Source organism: Podarcis gaigeae (assembly GCF_964106915.1).
Source record: "Podarcis gaigeae genome assembly, chromosome: 3".
Classification (NCBI taxonomy): Eukaryota; Metazoa; Chordata; class Lepidosauria; order Squamata; family Lacertidae; genus Podarcis; species Podarcis gaigeae.
Genome location: NC_139680.1, coordinates 21,352,024 through 21,378,562, shown reverse-complemented (window position 1 = coordinate 21,378,562; position 26,539 = coordinate 21,352,024). Strand labels below are relative to the sequence as shown.

At 41.1% G+C, this 26,539-nt stretch overlaps 1 protein-coding gene and 1 long non-coding RNA gene across 3 annotated transcripts in view; both read right to left on the bottom strand.

Annotated features, from left to right (window-relative positions):
* The window catches only part of KLHL29 (kelch like family member 29), a 384,113-nt gene that overhangs the window by 191,010 nt on the left and 166,564 nt on the right, over positions 1-26,539 (bottom strand). The gene's annotated exons all lie outside the window — the stretch shown is intronic.
* Positions 2,001-25,097, bottom strand: LOC310840855. Its single transcript, XR_014562211.1, has 2 exons — positions 24,936-25,097; positions 2,001-2,272 (listed from the first exon to the last, which is right to left on the bottom strand). It is a non-coding gene; the product is annotated as an uncharacterized lncRNA (long non-coding RNA).

Here is a 26,539-nt window from a genome sequence, read left to right as displayed (position 1 = left end):
TGCTATTGCACTCACACTGAGACAGGGTTTGGTGGTGCAGGAAGAGTGTGTTTTAAATAAAACACAATTATTGCTCAGGAACTCTTATTGTACAATCTTCTACTGGCATAAGCTAGGCCCTAGTATCTCTTTTATAAACCTCCTCTCCCTTGTATCCTCAGCTTCATTTTTAGGGTTTGTTTTTTTTAAAAAAAGTCTGAGTCTGTCTAAGATGGCATGACATAAAAACCTGACAAGAAAGAATGAAAGAAAAAAACATTTTCTAAAGCAATCTCTCTGGAGAATCGGGTCAAAGCCCTCCCATTGGCTTTTAGCAAGTGGAAGGACTTGAAAGAAAGCTTTGTTTTAGAAATTTAGAGACTGTACACAATATTGATAATTGTTTTCTTCTGTTGTTGCTGTTGCATTGATTTTAATCCAAGATCTGCAGTGCATCAAAGAGAGGTTTGTACAAGTTCCTTTAAAGGAAAATTTTGATCTTTTTTTGGTTTTTTAAGTCTCAGAAACTGCCTGGAGGAGTAGCATCCACAAGAAGAGCCAACAATCGTGGAGTATAAAACAGAAAGACGTAGAATGTCGGAAGACGACTAAAGAACTTTCCTCTCCGGTACACTGAGATAGTCAAAGTGGGATAAAGGGGAATTAGCAAAACATTGTATTCCACAAGCATGTGGGCCTTAAAAGGGGGAAAAATCCTAAAAACTAAAAGAAGAAGAACCTTGCATTGTTTCTGAAATGTTGATGTTTCATATGGTACCAAACAACATGAAGTTCACAAAATCAATAGTGCCAATAGGAAAAGTCTCTGAGCTCTAAGCGAAATGCAGCAGCGACTTCAACACAGTATTTACAAGACCTTGTGCATCATCATTGCTTGGATGGTGAAAAGCAAGCCAACTACTGTAGAATTTTAAAACAAAAAAGTGACATTTGCAAGGAAACTGAATAAATCTAGCAGATACTCAGGCTTTTCTCCAGCACTAATCAGAACACAAGGGATCCTTGTGAGTAGTTGGAGGGTTCTTAACTCCCCAAAGTTGAGCTTTAGAATTATTGCTCTAAACAAAAGAGGCAGCATTTAAGAAAGTGTGCATGGTTGTCAGGTACGAGTCCAATTCTAGTTTTCCTCCAGTATATGTCTCTTGACAGGGATAGGAGGCAGAATGCTAATCCCACTCCTCCTATCTCCTTGGCAATGCAAGAAAAGAAGTAGTATTCCTTTTTTCAACTGTCAGTGCTGCCTATCAATGAGGCCTTCTGCACTGGAAGGTGATCTAGGCAAAGGTAAAGGTACCCCTGCCCATACGAGCCAGTCTTGCCAGACTCTGGGGTTGTGCGCCCATCTCACTCAAGAGGCCAGGGGCCAGCGCTGTCCGAAGACACTTCCGGGTCACGTGGCCAGTGTGACATCGCTGCTCTGGCGAGCCAGAGCTGCACACGGAAACGCCGTTTACCTTCCCGCCAGTAAGCGGTCCCTATTTATCTACTTGCACCCGAGGGTGCTTTCGAACTGCTAGGTTGGCAGGCGCTGGGACCGAGCAACGGGAGCGCACCCCGCCGCGGGGATTCGAACCGCCGACCTTTCGATCGGCAAGCCCTACGCTCTGAGGCTTTTACCCACAGCGCCACCCGCATCCCGGAAGGTGATCTACTTCAATACAATCAGTGTCTTAAGCATGTTTCCATGACCCGGGACTGATTGCCGGCCAAGCATACCTGTATGCGTTTGTTTTGCTGTAGATACTTGGAGAAACTTGAAAAGTCAGTTTGTACAGATGGCTCATTATGAAGCTCCAAGTAACAGAACTTGACAACCTGTTCGCAGGCCTCCTAAATGTCTGCACAGCCAAAAAAACCCACAGCTATAGTTACCCTTGGGTATACATTTCATGCAGATATAAGCCGTTCATGGCATGGAGATAAGAGAACAGAGCAAAAGAATGGGGAGATTGTGTTTGAAGTAGTACTTCTGGTAAGCATGCTGACACAAAGCTCTGGCCTGATGTCTGAAGTCTTATTTTTATTTTTCCAATTGTTTTCCTTGAGATACAGTTCCCATTATCACGGTCTTTTTTTTTCTTTTCTCAATGCCTTATAAGGCATGTTTTATTTATCTCAGAAAGATCCTTTATGCTCTTGTGTGAATTCCCATTGTTACGGCTCATTTTAATTTCCTTTAAAGCTCTTGGCTATTCTTCTGATGAAGTATAGCTGCCTCTGCTAAGTTCTTTTCACGCTGCTATTTAGTGTTTCTCTATGTAGATACGCGAAGCTTCAAAACACAAGCAAGAGTCAAATTAATCCATCTCTTTCAAAGCTAGCATATACATAGAGAGCGTATATGTCAGAAATTATAAATCTTTTCATTTTATGTCACCCACTTGGGTTACTAGACCATAGGCATGGCAGAAATAAATACTTGCATTAACCCTAAGGGCAGACCCTCCAAGTGACCCTATTTTCCAGGGACAGTCCTGGATTTACAGAAGCCGTCCCAGTTTCTGATTTGATTCCGGAATGTCCGCCCCTATTTTCATTGAATAAACATTGGAGGGTATGGAGTTATCCAACCCCCAAGCCATCAGAAGGTAGCCCCGTGTAGGTAAGGTTTTTTAATGTTTAATGTCTTGTTATGTTTTTATGTATGTTGTAAGCCACCCAGAATGGCTGGGGCAACCCAGTCAGATGGTTGGGGTATAAACAGTGTTGTTGTTGTTGTTTAGGACATCCCTATTTTCATCAGAGAAATGTTGGAGGGTATGTAAGGGCAGGATTAATCTAACCAGCTTTAAAAGCAGAAGCCCTGTGCAAGAACTCTGCTTGCATAATGGGGCACTCCCCCGTGCCCTTGTCTCCTGAAATTGGCTGGGGGGCGGGGAATCCTACAGAAGAGCCCGTGGTGGTGGGGAGTGCAGGTATCATAGACTCACAGAATTGTGGAGTTGGAAGGAACCCAAAGCAGGAAACACAGCTTCTAGGTAAAGGTAAAGGTACCCCTGACCGTTAAGTCCACTCGCGGACGACTCTGGGGTTGCGTGCTCATCCCGCTCTATAGGTTGAGGGAGCCAGCGTTTGTCCGCAGACAGCTTCCAGGTCATGTGGCCAGCATGACTAAGCCGCTTCTGGTGAAACCAGAGCAGCGCACGGAAATGCCGTTTACTTCCCCGCCAAAGCAGTATCTATTTATCTACTTGCACTTTTGACATGCTTTTGAACTGCTAGGTGGGCAGGAGGTGGGACCGAACAACGGGAGCTCACCCTGTCGCGGGGATTTGAATCGCTGACCTTCTGATCAGCAAGCCCTACGCTGTTTCTACATATGCACAAAGCCAAAGTGAAGAAATGCCTCCTTATTAAGTTGTGTGACCTATAAAAAGTTGGAACTACCTCGTTCCGTCTGGTAAGCTGCAGTGCTTGCAAAAATAGAACGATTGGGAGAGTGCACCATTGAATTCCACCATATATATATATATATATATATATATATATATATATTTGCTTTCGTATATATATATATAAAAATCTAGATTATGTTAACCCAATCTATTAAGCCTAGATCACTGTATTCAAATATCTGAGAGTGAAATTTGGAATAAACCAATTAAACGAGGAGTGTTTATAGACCCAATATAAAGATAGTTTTCATATGCCCTCCTTAACAGTTGTGCCTACTTGGCATCCAATTCTATTTTCCTTTCAAGCTCTTTCTATAAGGAAAGGAGCACATTTTAAATGCCCTCATATCTCTCTTTCCATGCTGACTGTGGCAGATCTAGGCAACAGAGCAATGAGTTGTTTAAAATAGCAGACCTTGAAAATACAACTCCCTGAAACATTAGCAAGTACAAATTTCTCAGTATATGGTTGTCACTGTAGATCAAACATCACTTACCTTTGCGGAAAAGCCACACTAGTATTGTAGATCACAAAAATGTCTCAGAAGATGCCAAAAGGAACATGCCTGGCTAGGTGTAACCCGCTATTAAGAAGTTTCCTCAGTGTTCTGAATACTGTTTTTGAGTGACCACCTTATGTCTTTGTGGAAAACGTTACAGACCTTAGGATGCCACTAATACTTGAAAGTGGCACATTTTTCAGAAGGGACAATGCCTCCATTTTTGCTTCAACCTCATAAAATACTGGGAAGAGACTACTACCCCAACACAAATAAAACAAAAGGGCAACAGACTATTAAACATGGACACATACATGCACGGTGGTGCTAATTCACACTATCAGTTGGAGTAGTGTTTATCCATTGTAATAATTTCTAAAGAAGGTTTGACCATGCAAAAATATTTCACAATTTTATTAAACTGCGTTCTCCCAGGGAGCACGCATTGCGGTGAGGTAATCAAGACTGACCTCACTGCTGTTGTGGATGGGAGCGATTGGATAGCCACAACAACCCAATTGGTGATCCCTCGGTTTCTGGGGTAAATCTGGCCAATGGGATCGTTTCATGCATTAACCGAAGGACCTATATGTACCGCTGCATATTGTGTTGAGCTTCCTCTTTTTCGCCTTGTGCATCAGATAACCCACCCTCCCTCCCTATATTTAGGGTTCATCATGGCCTTGCTATGCCGTCGTGGGTCGTCTGTTCTTGGGACAGGGGCCCGGTAGGAATTTCCCCATTTGGCTGATTGGCTGGTGCCACTTGGGTTTCGCCTGCTGCGTAGCAAATCATCACAACTTTGTAAGGTTTGGCGGTTAGGCATTGGTTCAATGGTGGTGGAGGGGATGTGGATAGGCTGTGCCTGCCCCTCCAATGCTAGGGTATTCCGTTAAAGGAATCCAGGGGCTCGCCTTGCTTTTGTCCGATCCCCTACCAGGGGTTAGGGCCACACAAGAGCCCCTGGGAGCATTTGGGGTGAGCTTGAGTCTGGACCTGGTCCAATTCTCCCCCAGAATGTTTTCCCTTACTGACCTCTGCCAGAGTCCCGGTGTCAGTGCTGCCCTGCTGAGGTCAGGTGCAGCTAGTCGGGAACCAATGCCTAAGCAAACCACTCATGATCTGTAATCAATAAAGTTGTGGCCAAAATTATGCCAATAGCCTTAAACTAACTTCCGTGTCAATTGTTTATTTATTGGGGAGGTCTTGGGATCTTAACACACAACTCCCTTAGTACTCTTATGAGCATTAGCTTGGCAATGTTCCTCATTTTACAGAAAGTTCACAACTGAGCAAAAAAACCTAACCCCATGCCAGCTGAAGACATTTTGCTGCCTGAGGCAAAGCACAAGTCTTTCTCTGCCAAAAAAGAAAGAAAGAAAGAAAGAAAGAAAGAAAGAAAGAAAGAAAGAAAGAAAGAAAATTGTGAGCACACTGAAAGAGAGGCCCACAGCCAGACTGCTGCATTGATAGACACAAGTAGAGCTTAAACTCAAAACAAATCTGGCATTGTGTATGAATGTGTGTACATCTACATCTATATGAAACTCACAACTTCCTTCACACTAGAAGTCACATAGGCAACAAAACACACACACACGGAAGCAGGTTCAAATGCCATACAAAAGATAACGAAAGAAATCTTTAAAATCAAATTTGTCCTGCACTGTTATGGAAATGCTGATGACCAATCAGGTTAGACTTCCAAGGGAGTAGACAACAGGGTATGTGCACTCATGCAAGTAAATATATAAATGTCCCACAAAGTTTTAGCGATATAATAGTGATGTCTTCATTATTCTCAAAAGCAGACATGACATTATGTTCTAAAACATACCATCAAAATGCTACATTATAGTATTATATTATATTAAAGTGAATATTGATTTTTTAAGGAGTATCATTCATCTTAGTGTCTGAAGACTCCCTGAACTAGTGGTTTAATGCCAACAAACGATGCACTAGTGAACATAAAGAGACTGTAAATGTTGCACCGCCAGATCCATAGGCATCTTTTTGTGATCTCCGCACTACATTGCATTATTACGATTCCATTTTTGAAACCATTGCTGTTATGTGAAATTTGATCCTCAAGCTGTAAGGGATTGTGGTATTTTCAGTGCTTTAGAAGTTTACTGGGGAAACTCAAAGGTCCCCCCCCCCCCCCAAAAAAAAGGTCCTGACCTTTTCAGGTCTGGTTTCCCTTTTCATAAATGCACTATAGATCTTTTTTTTTTTTAATAACGGAAAAGAAAGAACAGATGACCAATCACCCACGGGAGGCAGAAAACCAAAGTTTACGCTGCTAAAGATGGCGCCTGATGCTCTAATCAGGTAACATAGGAAGCACTTGAAGTTGCAGCTCCCCATTATGTTATCTTGGATATGAAATAGGGCAAACATGCCACATTTCACATTATAGGCGCATATAAATGTAAAGGTAAAGGGACCCCTGACCATTAGGTCCAGTCGTGACCGACTCTGGGGTTGCGGCGCTCATCTCGCTTTATTGGCCGAGGGAGCCAGTGTACAGCTTCCAGGTCATGTGGCCAGCATGACTAAGCCGCTTCTGGCGAACCAGAGCAGCGCACGGAAACGCCGTTTACCTTCCCTCTGGAGCAGTACCTATTTATCTACTTGCACTTTGACGTGCTTTCGAACTGCTCGGTTGGCAGGAGCTGGGACTGAGCAACGGGAGCTCACTCCGTCGCGGGAGCTCACTCCTTCTGATCAGCAAGTGCTAGGCTTTGTGGTTTAACTCAGAGCGCCACCCGCGTCCAATAGGTGTATATACATGGCATGAAAATGTGCATTAAAGTGCTGGATGTGGCATCATTTCAGGTTGCTATACAACGATGTCATTCTCACGTCACCCCTGTCCATGCTATTTGTGACGAGAATGCACTTCTCAAGTGCTTACTGTCTACAGCTGTAAACAGACAGCGTCTTCTCAGCTCACCTCCTGCCAGGGGTGCCAAAATATAGTGGCAGCTCACCTCCTGCCAGGGGTGCCAAAATATTTGGAGGCCCCAGGTAAGCCCCACCTCGCGAAGTGAGGTGCATACGCACATTTTGAATGACAATGCCCATCAACTGGGGGGGCTGCCCCCCTCAAATGTTTTATTGGGGGTGGCAAAGTGACCTTGCCCTCTAGGCATTAGCTCCTATGCTGTTGTTGGAAAAAGCTAACAAGAGAATTTGCCTTGGGATTATGCAACACAGAATATGTAGAGATAATAACCCTTACCAGAACACCTCTATTGTTCAAAAACATTCTGCATACTTTTAAAGAGCAAAACAGTTCAGACCATAAATAAAATTATTTCCATGTTGTCAGAGCCGCCCGAGGTCCCAGCTCACAAAGGACCAACGCCAGTTCGTTGTTATATACAAAAGTCTTTATTGAAGTTCAGTTTCGATTTCGAAGCCGCGGCGCGCAGCTCTACGTCTCAAACTCTAGACCGCTGAAGCTCCGTCTGAATCTCCTCCCCCCAGACACCAGTTTAAGACTCTAGCCTTGCTCCACCTCTTCCTTTGCTCTTTCCTCCTCTGGGTCCGCCTGTCCGCTGGGGTCTTGCCCTTTCTAGACTCTTTTGACGCTGAGTCCCCTGAGTCTTCCCCCCGCCTCCGGCAGGCTTTAGGACCTGGTTCCCAATCCGGGTTTTCTGCTGTCCCGCGCGCCTGTACATTCGAACTTGGCGTGCGCGCGCCCAGCCGGCAACCTTTCTCCTGACCGTTACACTGCTCCTGTCACTGCTCCCCCCTTCGGGGAGGCTAGCTGGACCTGACTTCCCCTCCGTTCCCTCACTCTCCGATAGAGGCGTGGTCAGCCCTGACTCATCTTCTCTCCCTGCTGGAGGAGATGCTGGCCCTGATACATGGGACTCTTCCCCCCCACTACGCTCTGGTGGGGGAACTGGTCCTGATCTCCCGCTGCTGCTTTGGGAGTCCCCGCTGGCCCCTTGCTTCTGGTGCATCCCCCCTGGGACCCCCCCTTGCCCTGGCCCTTGGCGCCCCCCTCTGGGAATCTTCTGATTCGCTGGAGAAGCTCATGGAATCTCTCGTGCCCCTGTCATACTCCCCTACGCTGCCCTCAGATTCTTCCCCTTCGCTCTCCATTTCCTCTCTCCCCTGTGCCTCTGCTCCTGAGCCCCTGACACATGTGATTTGTATGTACATCTTAAAACTTAAGGCATTTAATGGATCTAATATAGTCAAGGAAGAAGGTTCACCAAGGAATAGACACAGGTACTGGCTGTAGTCATGAGGAAGAAACTACTGCAACAGAAAGACAGGATAAGTAGACAGAAACCTGCTTCAGAAGTTGCAATGGAAATTGAGGCAAGCAGGAAATGGTACAGGGTTTCACTGACCCATCAAATTAGACCTGCTTTACATGTTTGGGTGTCTTGAATTCGTCTTTTATTCACCTTTATATGCTTTTATATTGCTGCTTGTAGGTTGTGTTTTTCTTTCAACTATATAATTTTTTTTAGACTGCATCCCACTCAGAGATTTCTAGAATATTAAGTGATATATAAATATTTTAAAGCAAATATTGCATTGTTAAATCTATATTGAAAGTGTTTGTGTGATTTGATCACTGTACAGTATTCTTAAAAAAAACAACTGCTGTTAATTGCTTTGGGACTTTTTTTAGTGGGAGTATATATTAATAAATCTAAACCCAATAAACCTAACTGTGATCCTATTAATTGCATGTGCAACTGGTTCTTATTGGTGTCAATGTTTTTACATCAGCAATGTGAAAAACCATAGCATGTGTACTTATGGGTACTCTCTTGAGGGATTGCTGCTAACCTATATTTTATTTGCAAGGTCAAAATAGTGCAAAGACTCACGCTCAAGCAATTTCCAAGCTCTGAACACTTTGCTCCTGTATTTATTGATTTAAAAGATGGGAATGCTGGTACTGCTATTGATAAAACTACCTTTGTTTGAACTGAGGTGCAGAGAGAGAAGGATCTGAATTGTGTCTCATAATTGGTTGAAAATCAACAGATAACTACAGAATCTCAATAACTGGAAGGTCAGCTGTCCCAACCCCCTTCCCTAAACTCAGGCACCTAGAAATAAAAAATGCTCCATTAGATTTTGGAGGGTAACCAGCTCTTCAAAAGAGTTTGTCACAAGCCCAAGAGCCTCTCCTCCCTGCCACTCAGGGAGCAACTCAGAGTTGCACTTCCTACTTTTGCTTAAGAGGAGATACTAGTAAAGCAAGTTGCCCTTGCTTGCAGGGATGAAGGTGGGTGGCATTACCTCTCTGAGGTAGATAATTGGCTTAAACTCTGGACTTTCTGCCTGCCCCAGTATGGGAAAAGGGGAGGAAGTGGCAGAAACCTTAAAGGAATGGCTTTCATCACAACCATACACTCATGGAACACAAGTGGCTTGCTATACACCAGGACACCAAATTAAAATTTAAGAAAAATCTCCATTGCTCATGAAGTGAATGAGGCAAGCGCTTTGGTATTTACAAACAGACTAGGGTTTGAACAACTGCTTAATGTCAACTGTCTTGTAAGTCTCTGAAGAGGCACATCTGAGACTACTAAACCTGCATTGGTTCCCTGCAGAGTGTGGAAGGATAAGGGATGACAGAGGAGCTGTGCCTCTCCTTAACTGAGCAAGCCACTAGCGTGGTTGTCTCGTTTTGGAACATTCCTTCTTCTCAGACATTTCCCCTACTTTTTTTTTCTTACCGATTTCCAAACCATAGCCATAAGCTAAAAAAAATGCCACAGAACAGGCCATATTTAATTTTCATAAATGAACTGATAGAAATCAGCAGCCACAGCCTTACCCACCCTTTCCCTGTTTCCTGTCCCTTTGGGAATCAATCGGGACAAAAGTGAGGTAGTCAAAGTAATCTAGTTAAGAGCTAACTTTCTAGCAAAGCTGGTATTTTAACCTGTACAGTATTTTCCACATACAACCCTGACACTGTATCCGTTGCATCACAAGAAGTTATTCTTCAAGAAACCAGTGTTTGCAAACCAACTGGTATAAAAACAACTGAGGTGTGTGGGGAAAAACAGAACCCTGAAAAGAAATTGCCCTATTAATATTTCATATGACTTCTGTTTTCTTTTTAAATGGCATTTGCACTGGCAAGAGCAAATCTGTTCACCAACAATATAAATGCTTGCATCCTATCTACAGTCCCCTATGCCTTTAGATGGTCAATATCTGACACTTATGTTTGCTATGTAAAAAAAAAAGAGAGGCAATTTCAGCCAACTTCTCACCAAAAAGCTCACAATGGGTTCAATGGAACATACTCACAGACAAACACATATAGCATTACTACCTTAATTTCAGAAATGCAGCTGATGCAGGTATTGCCCCTGTATTCTTACTGGTTTTTCAGAACATATCATCTAATAAAAAACATGGCGCTCTAAGCATGTCAAAGCAACAGGAACAAGACAGATACGCATGCAAAACAACAACAAAAAAGAACAGAACATTGTCATAGGCATGTATGTTTCACAAAGAAAAAAAAACAAATACATGAATACTTCTTGAGAGAATGATGGATATCAGCTCCAAATAGAATAAATTAAAGACTTAATTGCTTAAACATTTAATAATATTTGCAGATTTGCCAAGCTTGTATTGTTGGTTGTCTGTAAAATGTACTAAATGCCATGAAAATAATAAAAGGATGCCAAACCATATAAAAAAAAGTGTGGAGATTCTTGTCCTTGTATGGATTCTAGTTGGTGTGTGATCCTTCCCTTACCACATAATTTGTATATTCCATAATGATTAACACCATTTATCCTGCAAGAGAACTTGGGTTGTTCCCCACTGACTAGCAGCAACCAAGCAAGCTGCCAAATAAGTTTTTTTTAATACCATTTTTCAGTATCAGCATCAAAAATATTCAGCAACATGAGGTAAATTGAACAGCTATTTTAAACAGCTGGCTATGAATGGGTTAGTGTCTATGTAGGCTGGAATTAAAGAGCCCTATATATTAATTATGGGGTGGGGTTAGGAAAAGGAGCACAACAAACTACTTTCATCAGCTACCTTAGAAACAAGTAAGAGGAGTTTTAATAGATTCTAGACTTGTTGAGGCTGAATAAATATCTTGTTCTATCCCACAGTAGTGCTTCAGGGTTAAGCATATTCAGTGTCCTTTATAATCAAGTTGTCAATATACTGCCTTGGTGCTATACATTGATTTTCTGCCAAAATATAAGGAAGTTATCCTTGTGTGTTCAGTGGCTTGGCTGCAAGTTTATATTTTTAGACAATAATCTTTCCTATCACCCACACACTACTGTTTCACCACACTCACACTTCTTTTTTAAAAAAATCCCTGTTAGCATTTAGAAGCATAGATGTAAATTTAAAGGAGCAGTTTTAAATTTATGCAGCTATTACCATCGTGCATCCTAACCTTGGGAAAGGACAGTCTAAAATACTTGAATAAAAAAAATGTACACATTAAGCTTAAAACAGAAGATTTCCCTTGGACACCCAGCTTGACAAAATGCTTCACTAAGGAATGGCAAGAAACGTCTACCTGAGGCAACAGAAACAACATTAATTACAGAATGTTTATGAGAGCATTAACTACATGAAATGGGGTATGAAATACACCAAGGGTGTTTAGAAAAGGAGAAAAGCATAGGCAGCTACACAGTCTACGAGCATTCCTTTAGAGAAAGTTTTGTCTGAACCCAGGAATGAAACTTGTAATGCGTAACTTATGGAGCAGTCACGCTTAGAATACCATGCACAATTCTGGTCTTCCCTGGCCCTCCACGAGTACCTCATTCCTCAATCTGAAACCGAATGCCCCCCACCTTGAGTAAAGGTAGAAGGTAAAGGACCCTTGGACGGTTAAGTCCAGTCAATGGCGACTATGGGGTTGAGGTGCTCATCTTGGTTTGGGCCGATGGAGCTGGTGTTTGTCCACAGACAGCATACCGGGTCATGTGGCCAGCATGACTAAACTGTTTCTGGTGCAATGGAACACTATGACGGAAGCCAGAGCGCATGGAAATGGAAATTCAGTTTACCTTCCCGCTGCAGCGGTACCTAGTTATCTACTTGCACTGGTGTGTTTTTGAACTGCTAGGTTGGCAGAAGCTGGGACAGAGCAACAGAAGCTCACCCTGTCGCATGGATTAGAACCGCTGACCTTCTGATCAGCACACTGAGTATTCCACTTGAATTTACAAACTCTGACATTCTGTAAAATACTGAACCTTCCACCTCACTTCCAGTGAAGAGCATCAGAGTTTGGAAGTTCAAGTGGATAACTCAAGTTGGGAGGGGCAGGGGGATTCATTTTCAGACAAAGGTATGGATTCCATTTGTCATATATATTTATTATTAAAGGTTTTTTGATACAAGATAAAAAAGGAAAGAAAAGGGGATCGGATTCTGTCTGTTACATAAAAAGAATTATCCAACAAATCCACTTTCTATAAACCAGTATTTTTCCAATCTTCAAACCCAAATATTGCATGTTCATCTTCCCTTTCACACAAAAAGTCCAAAAGGGGTTCCCAATGACTAATACTAATAAATGTCAGCAATAGCTTTTCTCCAATTAAACCTATCAACTTTGCCTCCAACAATTCCAGCAACCATGTCTTCATATTAAACAAGGGTAAATCTTCCCCTCTATGTGCATATAAGAGACTCTCCGCTGTGAACACACATTGAGGCAATATTCCCTAATCATTGGTCCACAATCAGTTCTGTGTCTTAAATTTCCCTCAGGAAGTCGTGGAGGTTTTTAAGCAGATGTTGGATGGTCATCTGTCATGGATCTTTAGCTGAGATTCCTGCCTTGCAGGGGGTTGGATTAGATGACCCTCTGGGTCCCTTCCAACTCTACAATTCTATGATTCTATGACATCAGTAACCATGGACACATACAGAGAAGTGTAAATGTTTTAAGACCAACTTGGGTAAAAGGAAGAAAAAGCAGGTGTCCATAATGGCCCACACACTATGGTTGTTGTTTTTTAAGGGGAAAATTATATTCCTTGACTTGGAAAGAACAGACAGATTTGATGCTTGTATCTTGAAAACTTCTTAACCTTTGATAAACGATGCATGGGCCAGGAGAAAAATGTTTGAGCAGCAATGAAAAGCTATAAAACATGAGACAAAGAATAGTTATAAATGTGAATGAATGTAACAAGCTAGCCAAGGTGTTGAAAATCAATATTAGTACTTGGAGCCATCATCATTATTTTTACTGCTCCTGTAAGTAATCCTGTCGTTCTAATTCTGTCAGTGATATGAACTTGGGAAGCAAAGCAAATAATTAACGGTCTGAGGTAATTGAAACACTTGACCTGTTTAAAAGGAGAATGCAGCTCAACACAGGGATGGAAATTGCAATTGCTATCATTCCTGAAGAAGAGAATGGATAGATATTATGCGTTCAGGTATAATGAGTCTCAGTGGCAGCTTGTGTAGCTAGAGATTCAGAAAGTGGTGCCACGGCTGAGAGGGATATCAAGGAGCAGGAACCTGATGCCCTTACTGGAGAATAGTGTGAGATGGTAGCACGGGGGTTAAAAAAAACTCAGCACTATGCAGGCACAAGTCTGCTAATTGACCATTTTTCTTCATTTATTTTACACATGTGTAGTCTGCCTTTCTGAACAAAGTCCTCTCACGGATGCAAGAAGAACTAGCAACATTAGATTATATTAAAAACCAAAAGCCAAAAGCGAGCAGCAGTATTTTAAAGTATTTTCATCAAGCCTATACTGTACTAAACTGGGCAGGAGAGCTGAGCAACAAAGGCTTGTGTAATCTTGTCTTCCACAGGTAATCCAGGAAGATCCCCAAACTATGGATCTGTGCATTCACTGGTTTTCTCCTAATGTATTTTAAATAATTTTTTTCCAAGTCTGTGTTTTGCTCTGATGTTCTTTTTCTTTGGGACACAGCCTGTGACCACAAGATATGCAGGTTTTTAACAAGACGAGAACTATAACTCTTTTAATGCTGTCAGTTTTGAAGCTTGTGTTATAAAAAAGGTTGTGTTGGCAGAGGTTCTAAATTTAAATCTTATGATCTGTGCAAATTTTTAGTATTTTGGTTTCTTTGATAGAACTTCAGTAGTGGCTTTGTGATAGTTGCTTTTCTTTTACAGAATGCAGTTGCTGTTAGTATACTAAGCCAGTGAAAAACGACAACTACTACTATCATTTATATGCCACCCATCTGACTGGGATGCCCCAGCCACTATTTTTTTTAAAAAAAATAATATTTATTAAAGTTTCAAAAAAGTTACAAAAGTGAAAAAAGAAAAAAGAAACAAAAAATACAGAAAAATAAAAACAATTAAAAACAAATCTGTCTTTCCATGTCTTGTCTTTCATTTACTTGTTTCCCTGACCTCCTCACTCCTCCCTTTTTTGTATTCTAGTTCAGTTAGTTGTTTCAGCAAATCCTTTCCATTTTTGCTTTTATCTTAATAATTTATCTTAATATATTGTAACTGTACATTCTCACCTGTTAACAATCCATTTTTACATACCCCTTTGTAACATTACTGCTAAAACCACATAATTTCATTCCAGCATCCTTCTAACATTCCTTAATTTTACAGTGTTTCTGTAGATAGTCTTTAAATTTCTTCCAATCTTCTTCTACCAACTCTTCTCCCTGGTCTCGGATTCTGCCAGTCATTTCTGCCAGTTCCATGTACTCCATCACCTTCATCTGCCATTCTTCCTGGGTGGGTAGATCTTGTGTCTTCCAATACTTTCTGATAAGTATTCTTGCTGCTGTTGTGGCATACATAAAGAAAGTTCTATCCTTCTTTAACACCAATTGGCTGCCCCAGCCACTCTAGGTGGCTTCCAGCAAAATATAAGAAAACCATAAAACATCAAACATTAAAAACTTCCCAATACAGGGCTGCCTTCAGATGTATTCTAAAAGTCATAATAGTTCTTAATGAGGTTTTAGAACTAAATACCTCTCTAGTTTTCCTTTGTTATCAACAGTTTCCTAATATTTTTATCTATGAAATTATTTCCATCTATACTGATCATCTATATTATGAATAATAGATATATTTTTCTATTAGTCTTCACTGCTACAAACTTGCAACAGTTTGACCTTACTTCCAAAGATGCATTCCTCTATTGTCTCCCGAGACAGACAGATGCCTACAGTCAACAATGGTCATAATGGTAAGCGGTTGGTGCTGTGGTCTAAACCACTGAGCCTCTTGGGCTTGCCGATCAGAAGGTCGGCGGTTCGAATCCTTGCAAGGGGTGAGCTCCCGTTGCTCTGTCCCAGCTTCTGTCAACCTAGCAGTTCAAAAGCACACCTGTGCAAGTAGATAAATAGCTATCGCAGCGGCAGGAAGGTAAACGGCGTTTCCGTGTGCTCTGGTTTCCGTCACGGTGTTCCGTTGTGCCAGAAGCGGTTTAGTCATGCTGGCCACATGACTCGGAAAGCTGTCTGTGGACAAATGGCGGCTCCCTTGGCCTGAAAAGCGAGATGAGTGCCACACCCCATAGTCACCTTTGACTGGACTTAACTGTCCAGGGGTCCTTTACCTTTACCTTTTTATAGTGGTAATAATCAGCTGTGCTTTCCATAGTATCAGAAATTATTACTTATTATTTCAATGGTTAATATTCAAAAATGTGTGTCTGTGTGTGCATATATATCACACACAGAGTGATATTAAAAACCAAAATGCTTTGTGTTGACAAAGTCTGTCACTTCCCAGGGTCATTGTAAATAATGAGAACTTTAAAAAACCAGTTTCCCAAGGAGAGTGGGGAAAGTAAGTTGAGAGTAATTGGGGCAGGGGAGGAAGAAAATAAAATAATAATAATAATAATAATAATAATAATGAAAATCGGGGGAACATGAATGGTTTTTTAAAGATATTGCAGTGTCTCTGAAATATTACTTGATAATAAGCTGGAATGTGGCATTATTCCCCTTTAGAATTTAAGTCTTTATACACCAACAAGGCCCCTGTAGTATCTGAATAATAACCCTTCTTTCTCAGGAAGAAAAGTATACTGAATCATCACACACAATATTATAACAAATTGGGGGAGCATGTGCTGGGGGGAGGTAGAAGGGGATCATATTATAATTATAATTTATAAGGTTCTACAGGGGAATTTAATGATAAAGTCACAGTAAAGCACACTGAACTTCTATTTCTTTGAATCATTCCCACCAGACAAGGGAAAAGGTGAAACAGCTTCTGCGTCTGTCAGCTCTTTGCGCATTAAAATGAACAGTTAATGAAGTCAATGCAGCTGCTGAACAATATGTGTTTATAATGAAGCTGCTGTAGTGATCTGACCTGCAGGTTGGCAGACCTAATATGCTAGACCCATTGACAGAAAAGCAGATAATGGTTCCCCAGCACTCCTTATCTCCATTCAAAAGACAACACTGGATTTCACTAATCAAGGGCTTGTTTGCCTCTAGGGCAGATTAAGCTGCTCAGAAATTAACAAATTTGAAGTCAGCTTTCTAATTAAAAGCTTTATAAAGAACTACTCTCATTCTGTACAAGCAATTCCCAATTAAATTTTCAAGCTACAGCACATGGCCATAATCTCAAGACAGATGACTTTCCACAGAAAGCAAACCTCCCAAATGCATTTTTTGTACTGTCCAAATGTAAGGGCCATCATCATGCTGATCTCCAAGAATAAGAAGGTGCTCAAAAAGCAGTTCAGAGAAGATTTATTTTTGCACTGACTGGGGCCCATGGGAATTGGTCCAACAACATATGGAGGGCTACATTTATTTATTTTATCTACAGAATTTCTATCTCCCTCCCCACTCATCTGAGGATCACAAGGTAGTTTGCAATATAAAAGCACAACAATATATAACATAAAAACAATAAAAACACTAGTTTTTCTTGGGGGAAGAGGAATGTTTTCATCCGGCATCTAAAGATATGTAACAATGGTGCCAGGCGAGGCTCCCCAAGGAGAACATTCCACAAGCAGGGAGCCACCACAGAAAGGGGCCTAAGATAATGATTGCAGGGTCCAGGATTGTTCCCATGAGAAGAGGCGATCCTTGAGGTATTATGATCTTGAGCTGTTTAAGGCTTTATAGGTCAAAACCAGCACTTCTGAATTGGGCCTGAGATGGTGTTATATATATATATATATATATATATATATATATATATATATATATATATGTTCGTTGCTAGACTCAATAGATCAGGCAACAGTTGCATTGGGAGCCATTTCTTCATACAAATATATTCAAATACTTATTCCTAGCTCTCTTAATGCTGACATTCTGCTTTGTTGTTGTTGTTTAGTCATTTAGTCGTGTCCTACTCTTCGTGACCCCATGGACCAGAGCACGCCAGGCACTTCTGTCTTCCACTGCCTCCCGCAGTTTGGTCAAACTCATGCTGGTAGCTTCGAGAACACTATCCAACCATCTCGTCCTCTGCCGTCCCCGTCTCCTTGTGTCCTCCATCTTTCCCAACATCAGGGTCTTTTCCAGGGAGTCTTCTATTCTCATGAGGTGGCCAAAGTATGGGAGCCTCAGCTTCACGATCTGTCCTTCCAGTGAGCACTCAGGGCTGATTTCCTTCAGAATGGAGAGGTTTGATCTTCTTGCAGTCCATGGGACTCTCAAGAGTCTCCTCCAGCACCATAATTCAAAAGCATCAATTCTTCGGCGATCAGCCTTCTTTATGGTCCAACTTTCACTTCCATACATGACTACTGGGAAAACCATAGCTTTAACTATACAGACCTTTGTGGCAAGGTGATGTCTCTACTTTTTAAGATGCTGTCTAGGTTTGTCATTGCTTTTCTCCCAGACAGCAACATAACATAGCAAAACAATAATTTAATCCGTAACATAGCAAAACACCAATTTCATATTAAGATAGCAAAACAATCACAAATATAATAACATGCAAAAATGTATGTTTCAATACTATAAATATAACAATAAAATTTAAACAATACACAGTATCCAATAGCAAAAATAAAAAGGAAGCTTCAGTTTCACCTTAGTCTTAGAAACATCCCTCCCGTGAAGTTGCTCAGTGTACCTTTCCTGCAGTAATTTGCAAGGTTTCCAAGGGCACTGGGTGGTCAGCTTAATGTGGCCAACTGAACTCCAGTTTCAAATATCTTAAGAGCTTTTCTTATGAAACAAATATTTACTGATCAGATTATCGACTCGAAAAAGCTATCTTTTGTTGAAATGTTGCCATTTATTCTGCATTTATGTCAGCCCCCATGGCTTCCAAATGAGCCGTATTTCCATGCCTTCCTTAATATAGAACTGCTTGTCATTCAGTGGTGCACAATACCCCTTGTAGAGACATAAATGCCTAGCAGCAAGGAAAAGCCTGACAACGACACCACAGAGCCAGCCGCGCTTCCTACCAGTCCTCTTTTGTACAGGATAGTGCAGGATGCCACCACCTCTGTGCTCTGCTTTGAACAGAAGCAGACGAGAGTGCTTCTGTTCAGAGGTCAAGCCACCCTAGTAAAAACAGTTTCAGCGAAACCTGTCAAGCTGTAAAACAAAAATGCAAGGGAGACGCAGTTGCTGTGAAATGCTTCTTTGATACTACAAACGGCACTATTCATGAAACACGCAACTTCTTCTTTTTTTAAAAGATGTTCCAAAAGATCCAATGGTTAGAGTGAACATTTTTAAGTCCTCAAAGGGGAGGGGAAAAGGTTACATGCTCAATTCTAATGCTTAAACTAATACCTGGATGATCCAAAACAGATGTCTTTCTTGGAGCTAGCAGCCCCACATAATTTTTTTTTTTTTTACAAGACATTTCTGGGCACAGCGGCATGCACTTAAAATTCAAATCCATTATTTATAAAGCACAATGAAATTGTCTGAATACATGAATTGGGAATGTGGGTGAGCTGTCCAACAGTAATGCATTTAAACAGCAACACCTGATTTGTGACAAACATCCATTAATTTGGGGGAAGGGGGAGAGTCAACCCTCTGCCCAACTTGCAAGGCTGCAAGAGACTGCCTTTCAGATTCAGCTTGAGAAAAAACAAATTAGACTATGAAACAAACCAATATTTAACTAAACCTTAGAAGGGTAAAAAAAAAAAAAGCCAAACCAAACTTACACAAGGTGCACTCTTTTATCCCAAACTAATCAATCTAGAACACCACCCCAGGCTTTGTCCTAAGAAATCATTCGCTTGGATTAGAATCCCCATGCCACCCTCGTGAAAGAATTAATCCTTCACATAATTCCATTTATTGACACAATCAAGGTGATGAAGAGAAGCAGCACAATTTTACTTCCTGTCCTCAAAAGCATACCCACAGTCCTCTATTAATTGTGGTTGTGGTTGCTCTACAGTATATTAGCTTACACAGCAAGTTCTATAAACTGATCTACAATTTCACTGCTCCTTGGAATATCCCCCCCCCCCATGTGGATTGCCAACCATCCATCCATCCATCCATTTTTCATTTAGCCTACCTCACTCTGTGGTAGGTGGTTCAAGTATATAATTAATAACAGTAATGTAATCCATGCTGAGATACTGTGAACATATCTAAAAACGAGCTCACAGTTGCATGATGCAGGTCATGGGGAAGCTGACAAGAAGAAAAGCGTTTACACAGCCAAAAAAAAAGAACGTTTTATTTTTAGAATCGTTTGATTTCATTACAACAAGCTGTGGGGAACCTTTGAACCACAATTCCCATCAGCCCCAGCAAGCACAGCTAATGGACAGGGGTGATGGGATTTGTAGTTTGGCGCCATCTGGGAGGTCAATAGTTACCCATATCTGCCCTACAAATTACTGGGTGCCAATTCTAACGGAAAGATTTTGCTTATTTGTACAGGCCACATTCATATAGGCCTTTGAACACCTTGAAGGTCAGAAAGGAAACACCATCATTCTCCACAGCTTCATACAGATCTGTCACAATCTGTAACATTCACCACATGATAAGCCAAAAGTGGGACTAAGAGACCAAGTAGCAAGGGTAATGGAGTGGTTGGATGAACATGTGCACCCATATATTTGACTCCCCTAGTCCAGTAGTTTCTCGGTCAGCCAGAATAATCACAATTAAGACTGTATTGCCTTTGGTTGACTTGGCTCATCAGGATTGTTTTCAGAGGCAATTAATCGTGAACTGCCATTGTAGTATTCAATGTCAGATTGGGCAAAGGTCAGCTGGACTCATTCCTGAATGTGCTTTTAAGAGACATCCAAGCTGTGTATAAAAGAAGCCTCCAGAAGTTTCTTTTAGAACTCCCAACTGACTCAACTGTAGAAAAGAGATATCTGAAGAAGTGCGCATGCACACAAAAGCTCATACCAAGAACTAACTTAATTGGTCTTTAAGGTGCTACTGGAAGGAATTTTTTTTTGTTTTGACTATGGCAGACCAACACGGCTACCTATCTGTAACAAGGCAATTTAGTTGATACCAATTCCTCTCGGCTCTTAACATTTGCTTCTAGTTGTGGTTTGGGGAAGATTCCAATCTGGCACCAGCCAAAAATGGAGACTACCTCTGAAATGCAGAAAGCTTCTGGATTGTATCTTTTGGGTCACAGAGGAGTATGCAAGAAAATGACTGTGACTTTTACTGTATCCTAAAATAATATAGGAAGACAGGAGTGCCTGGCGTGCTCTGGTCCATGAGATCACGAAGAGTCGGACACGACTAAACGACTAAACAACAACAACAAAATAATGTATATTAGACACAGTTAGTGAATCATATGTTCTGACTTAATTCAGGCTCCAAATTTTACTCCTCTTAAATTGGGACCAAATTGTACCAAGTTCCTAATTTTCCATGGTGAAGTCATGACAACATTTTGTTGTTTTTTAAAGGGAAACATTGCATTGGAGGCAGCAGCATCCAAAATATACCTTAAAATTATTTAAAATTATTTGTCTAAGAGATGTTTCAGTGTTCATGAGTTCATTCTGAGACACACAGAGAGAGGGAAATCCGTGATTTTCTTGATTCACTTTTGCAATAAATGGGTCTCCAAGGAATAGGCTGACCAAAATGCGGTCATCTTGACACAGAAAGGCATTCAGACCCCAGTTGTCCGCTGCAAACAACATACATTATCAGACGATAAAAGGAACAATGATTGAGGCATGTCCTGCTGTGGGCCCAAAGGTCTTCAACATTAGCACAGAGTTTCTAATCCTTTACCATTTTCTCTAGCTCATTTCCCCCACTTCATATTTGTAACAATGATTCTATTTAACACATGCCAGTATGAGTAACTTTATTCTTCCTTCTGATCTGCTTTTATAGAGAGGCTTGTGTTACCCGGACGGCCTATAATTCATTAAGCCAAATTTCCTTCCATCTGGTGGAGGCTTACACAGTTGTTGAAAAGCTGTCACTATAACCTATTGTCACCGCAACCTTTTATGAACCAAACTACATTTTCTTGTCAAAATGCATTTCAACGGTCCTGCCAGTGCTTACTTTCAATTATTTCCTTTATCATCAGATTTTGAGCACTGGAGGACTTGAGATCATGTACTGGAGATAAATTTTCCCATGACCATCCGACGATTATCTAATATGCAAACACGGCTGGATATTTTAATGGAAGCTGTGTAGGAAGGTTCAGATACAGTAGGTGCACTTCAGGAGGCATTAGAGAACAAATCTGCACTATTATTTATTGACTCCAGGCATAGAAATAGAAGAATTCTAAATAAGTATAATGGGAGGAACAATCACCATCTCTTTCACTTGCAGAGGAAAGGCAAACATGGTGTTCCTCATCACAGTTTTATGAAGATATATACACATGGGAAACCAACTGAAACACAGCTTACAGTTGTAATTTAAGAGAGAATGTGTGGAAACCTTGTGGAATTTGTTTCGTTTAGCAGAAAAATGTGCAATACTTGAATCCCAGTCTTGTACTGATACTGAAAGGGTGTTAAGAGAAATGTTTCGCAAAGAAATGATGTGCAGGTTATGCATATGACAACTGACAATGCTGTCTGGTCAAAGGTTTCCATTATACTACATGTTCGGCTAAAATCATCCATGTGGTTTTTAGGTTTTTATTGCTGTTGGCATCCATCTTGAGAGACAATGGAGTACACCTCCAGGGGTGAAGTGGAACCACTGTGTTAGCTGCACCGAAGTCTGGGCAGTGTGTATGGAGGTCCTGGATTGCCCAGATGACAACATCCCCCTCTCAGCCTCACTGATGTGGTCCAAAGGAAAGTAGAACAAGATGCTTGGCACCAGCTTGGCTGCGGGAATTGCTGAAAGGACGTGTATAAGGTGGAATCCAACTGCCTTAGGGAGTCCATTCCGGATATGTATATGGTTTACTCCTTAGCCTTACCTTCTCCCTAAGATACCCACAAGGCAGTGGAGGTTTACGATCAGATATTTTCTTTCCTAGATGGGCTACCTTCCCAGGTTGATGAGCCCCATCTGCCACTCACTTCCCTCCTACAGCATGTGCAGAAACCCCCTCCTTGACTGTTGGCCCCACCATTGGTTTCTTCCACTCAATCTTCCCTAACACCCCATACGCTCTATGTTTTTATATGATTTGGTTAATTTAAGGTACATCCAGTCAGATTAAAAAGTCAATCCTCCGGTTAGGACAAATTTTGTACTAATTTTCAGAATTTGTTGAATTGGGATGATAATGGGTGTTTTGTTGTGGTCCTCACTGGGAGATTAGTTACTTACCTCAGAATAGTTTTTTATAGTGGAATCTTGCCTTCCCCTCATATTTCACTACATTTAACTAATGGATAAAAGCACAGTAACTTAATAGGCTAAGTTCAACAATCACTTTCTAACGAATTCAGATTTATTTTTAGCAATAGCCTGTACAGATTCTAATACCAGTCATTTTGAGAAGAGTATAGGATTCAAAGCTAATCTGAAATTAGTATGCATTTAAAGGATTATACCCTAAATGATGACAACTGATATGTTTCTTTAAGAGCAATGTTCCTTAGCTGAGTATCTTTGGAACATTACGATCATAAGCCATGCTTCTGAACATTTTTACTCTGTTGCCTTAAAAACATACTCCCACTGGGTGCTGTTAGCCTATTGCCATAGGCAATGAGAAACCTTTTTTTTTTTTAAAGTAGACTAATGCTTCAGAGTCTCACAGGCTTTCCTAGTAATTACATGTACCCTGAATTTAAAGCGAATTTAAAGCTGCTCTAGCAGAAGTCTTCACACAAGTACTTACAAAATTCAAACTCGGAATGAAGAATACTGCACATATCTTAGCTATATGGCACAAAAAAGTTACCTAAGAAAAACAGCCATGTCACAATGATTAATGGAGTGGGGGAGGGGAAGAAGGGCAAGACTGTATAAACAATCAATGGCTTTTCCATTTACTGGAAGGTCAATTACAATACACTCATTGATTCTATTACAAAGCAATGTTACTACTATTGTTTGGAACAATTCTGAGGAAACGGAATGGGAGCTCTATGTATTTTATTATTTATTTTTTAAAGGAAGACAATACAATTGGGAATAAAACGTTCCTGGGTCGTGTGCAACTGTCTCATATGCTATATGTTACAGTGTCCAGAATACGAAATACCTACAATCTTTTATCATTCATGCACACTAATACTTCCCATGTAGACCTGACACACCTGATCAGCCTGGACACCTGGCTTTAATGTGGCACCACCACCCATCCCAGAATGCTGTTGGGCTCAGGTCTTGCTTGCTGGCTTCCCATAGGCAATCTGGTTGGCCATTGAGAGATCACGATGCTCGACTAGATGAGCCTTTGGCCTGATCCAGCAGGGCTCTCTTTTATTCTTATGTGATCTAGTAGTTTAAAAAAATCAAAATAGACTGGCAAAGGCACAATGGGGAAGCTTGAAAGCAAGAACTTGGGAAATCTTTCTGGGAACTCCTACGCCTCATGAATTATTGTTTTAATTTCTTAAGCTTACCTGGTATATATAGATCTTTGTAGAGTTTAAACAACACTCATTAATAATATAGACCACAAGAAAAGTTGAGTAGCTTGAATCTACAGAGAAGTGCACAAGTAGCACACACAGAGAGAATTAAAACCATATGGCTCAACAGTAATTGCCGTATTTTTCCGTGTATAAGGTATTTTCCCCTAAAAAATAATGTACAAAATTTGGGGGTGTCTTATACACAGATAGATCTCCCCCCATTTTCTTAAATCGGAGTCCCCAAAAATAGGGGGTGTCTTATACATGGGGGTGTCTTACGGTAATTTGTTGTGATTCTTAGCTGGAAAATGGTATTAATATCTGGCTCCTCATGTTTGCTATTTTACCAGTTCCTAATGGAGAATTACAAGGGAACCCAAACCACAAAAACTATTCTTGCAGTAAGAAGAGAAGAAAAAACATCAGGAAACCCAGAAACTAAAAATCTAACTGGAATGTATTCCAAATACCTTTTATTCAAAAGCATGCCAGTGTTTTAACCAGTATTCCTGTGGATTTCAAGGACCAGTGAAGCAGAAAGAAAACAATCTAGTGAGACTTAAAAGTAACAAATCTCTAGGACCAGATGTGTATTATTAGAGGGTATTAGAGAAGATAAGGAAAAAACTTTTGGCTACTGGCATTCATCATTTTAAAGGTCTGATAAAATCCAGATGGAATTAAAAAGAGAAATCAGGAAATACTGTATAAGATTAGTATTAAATGAGATAGTTATGTTTAATGTAAAATTAGCAAACAATTTAACAATATTCCACTAAGCTATAGCAGAGGGACAGGATGCTGTCTAGCAGCAATGATTCCATCAGGCTACATAACAGAGGAAGAGATGGGACGAAATAGTTCAAAAAAAGGGCAACCAAAATTATCAAGGGGTTTGAACAACGCCCCTATGAAGAAAGGTTACAACATTTGGGACTTTTTAGTTTAGAAAAAAAGGCAACTGGGGGATGACAACATAAAATGTGGAGTTGCATAAAATGCATGCATGATGTAGAGGAATGGATAGGGATAAATTTTACCATCTCGTAACACAATAATCCAGGGCCATCCAATAATGATGAATGCTGGAAGATCTTTAAAAAAGTACCGTACTTGTTCACACAGCAGATTTAAACTATGGAATCCACTCCTGTTAAGTATAATGGTTTGATTTCCTGAAATGGGAATGTTTAATTATGTTGAATCGCTGCGTATTTTTAGCATGCCCCCTCCCCCTTTGGCAGTAGCTCTCATGTGATTGGCTGATCGTGAATCACATGAGGGAGGCTTTCCATTCTGTTGTGACTGTTATTCTAATAACTGTCACTTTTAACGGTTTTCTGTTCTCTGTGTGTGTATAAGAGGGAGAATGGCTGCTGAGAGAGACTTCTTAGGATACTGCTGAGGACAGTGTGTGGCTAGTGTGAGCTGTCTGAAGTGAAATAGACAGAGGAAGATCCCTAAACGTTAATAGGGAGAAATCTGTGCAGGAGCTCTGTAAAAGAAGCAAAGTGAATAAGTATGTTATTGTAAATATATTCTTCTCAGTTATATGTTTACAGTGGTACCTCGGGTTATAGACACTTCAGGTCACGCATTTTCGGGTTGCGCAAACCCGAAGGTACTGGAACAGGTTACTTTTGGGTTTCGGTGCTCGCGCATGCGCAAAAACACGAAATTATGCTTTGTGCATGTGCAGAAGCACCGAATTGCAACCTGCGCTTGCGCAGACATGGTACTGCGGGTTGCAAATGTGCCTCCCGCACAGATCACGTTCGCAACCTGAGATTCCACTGTATTAAAGTAAAGGTGTGTTTTTTAAAAAGAGAGAGAGTGAGTGAGTCTGGGCATATATATTTTTATGTATCTACGCAACAACTCCCACAGTTTGTAGTGATGACCACCAGCTTGGATAGCTTTCAAAGAAGACTGGAAAAATTCATAGAGGATGCGGTTATCAATAGTTATGAACCATGATGACTACATTCCACCTACGTTCCACTGTCTGAGGCAGGAAACCTCCCAATATTGACCGCTGGGAACCACAAGTGAGTTGTGCACAGGTCCTTCTTATCTGGTTGGCTACTGTGAGAATTGACTGGATAGACCTTTGGCCTGATCCATCAGGGGCTCTTACTATGTCCCTGCATTTGTTCTGCTGAGAGACCACTAATTTTTGGCTACTGCTCTCCTTGAACTCTTTCTGGTCACTGCCTACAAACTCTGTACAGTGGTACCTCTGGTTACAAACTTAATTCGTTCCAGGGGTCCATTCTTAAGCCAAAACCACTCATAACATGAGGCGGGCTTTTGCTAATGGCACCTCCCACTGCTGCTGCACTGCTGGCGTGCGACTTCCACTCGCATCCCGGGATAAAGGTCACAACTAGGGGCATCTACTTCCGGGTTAGTGGAGCTCGTAACCCGAAGCATTCACAAGGAGGACAGTACATGACACGAGGTTCCACTGTATCTAAGAACTAGTGCCACAGTTCAGAGAATATTTTTTATCAGGTGGAAAGTCAGTGCACATATTAAATATTACGACTGACTGACATATTACTCTTCATATTCATCTCTAACACTGCCCAATCCAAGGTGAGCTTACGCAGAAGCAATGCCACATTGAGTTTAATGTGCCTTC